The 1,871-nt window shown below is 34.8% G+C and overlaps 1 pseudogene; it reads right to left on the bottom strand.

Annotated features, from left to right (window-relative positions):
- Positions 1-993: 993 nt before the first annotated feature.
- LOC132693207 (large ribosomal subunit protein eL33 pseudogene) lies at positions 994-1,335 on the bottom strand (annotated as a pseudogene).
- Between the last annotated feature and the right edge of the window lie 536 nt (positions 1,336-1,871).

Below are 1,871 nucleotides of genomic sequence, written 5' to 3'. Positions count from 1 at the left end.
TTTCTTATATATTTTGGATTTTAGCTATCAGATATAGGGTTGAAAATATTTTCTCTCAGTCCATAAATTGCCTTTTTCATCGGTTTATTGTTTCCTTTGCCATGCAGAAGCTTTTTAGTTTGATGTAGTCCCACTTGTCTATTTTTGCTTTTGTTGTTTGTACTTTTGGTATCTATCCAAGTGTCAAAATTTCCCCCTGTTTTCTTCTAGGAATTTTATAGTGTCAAGTTTTACATTTAAGTCTTTAATCCATTTTGAGCTTGTTTTTATGTATCGTGTAAGATAGAGGTCCAATTTTATTTTCTTTTTATATAGATATCCAGTTTTCCCAATGCTCTTTGTTGAATGGACTATATTTTACCCATGTGTATTCTTGGCACCCTTTTGAAGACCAGTTGACTGTACCTGTGTGGGTTTATCTGGGCTCTCTGTTCTGCTGCATTTGTCTACATGTCTGTCTTTATGCCAGTACCAGAGTGTTCTAATTACTTTATCTTTGTAATATATTTTGAGATTAGAAAGTGTGATGCCTCCAGCTTTGTTCTTTTTTTCTCAAGATCACTTTGGCTATTCTGTATCTTTTGTGTTTCCATATGAACTTTAGGATTATTTTTCTTTATTTCTGTAAAAAATCTCATTAGAGTTTTGATAGGGATAGTATTGGATCTGTAGATTGCCTTCAATATTAAGTCTTCTAATCCACAAACATGGATGTCTTTCCATTTATTTGTCTTCTTTAAATTTCTTCCATTGATATATTATAGTTTTCAGTGTACACGTCTTTCACTTGGTTAAATTTATTCCTAAATATTTTTTATGCTATAGTAGAGGGATTATTTCTTTGATTTCCCTTTTGGATGGTTCACATTAGTGTATAGAAATGATTTTTCTATACTGAAAAAAAGTGATAGAAACGGATTTTTTAAAACAAAAATACAAGAAAATAAATCTACACCCTTGTTTATTTATTTGTTTATTTCCTTTTCAGCTAATTTAAATACTTGAGGGGAACAGCATCACACAGGTTCTGTGGCCAATGGCTTTAGTAGGAAAGTTTATTTGTAATTTGGCACAAATTATGCCACTGTTTCCATGAGCATGAGTTACTTTTCCCCAGATGACTCTGGTTTTGTTCAGCTTGCCACCAGTAGTCACCATGTTTTTCTTTGCTTTGTACACATAAGCACATCTCTTGCCTAGATAGAATTCAGTTTCATCTCAAGCATAAACACTGTCAATTTTAAGAAGAGCTGTGTGCTCCCTCTGGTTCCACAGACACTGCATATAGCCAGCAAAAATGGCTTTGGACCACAGCCTTCTAGACATATTTGTCATCATAGGAGTCCTGTTCCCAGCAGGCTTCCACAGGTTCCAAGATGGTGGAAAGAGTGATAGAAACTGATTTTTGAATGTTGATTTTGTATTCCACAACTGTACTGAATTTGTTAATTACTTCTAATATGTGTGTGTGTGTGTGTGTGTGTGTGTGTGTGTGTGTGTGAAGTCTTTAGGATTTTTTACATGTGAGATCATGTCATCTGGAAATATAATTTTGTTACTTCCTTTTCAATTTAGATGCCTTTTATTTCTTTTTCTTGCCTAATTGCTGTAGCTAGGACTTCCAGTATTACATTGAATAGAAGTGGCAAGAGTCAGGAGTGGGCATTCTTATCTTGTTTTTGGTCTTTATTTTTATTAAAAAAATTCTTTTTAATGTTTATTTATGTTTTGAGAAGAGAGAGAGAGAGAGAGAGAGAGAGAGAGAGAGAGAGAGAGAAAGAGGGAATGAGCAGGGGAGGGGCAGAGAGAGAAGCAGACACAGAATCCGAAGCAGGCTCCGGGCTCTGAGCTGTCAGCATAAAGCCTGACAT

Source organism: Panthera onca, chromosome B1 (assembly GCF_046562875.1).
Source record: "Panthera onca isolate mPanOnc1 chromosome B1, mPanOnc1 haplotype 2, whole genome shotgun sequence".
Classification (NCBI taxonomy): Eukaryota; Metazoa; Chordata; class Mammalia; order Carnivora; family Felidae; genus Panthera; species Panthera onca.
The sequence above is the reverse complement of the archived record's forward strand: the minus strand, read 5'-3'. Positions and strand labels throughout refer to the sequence as shown.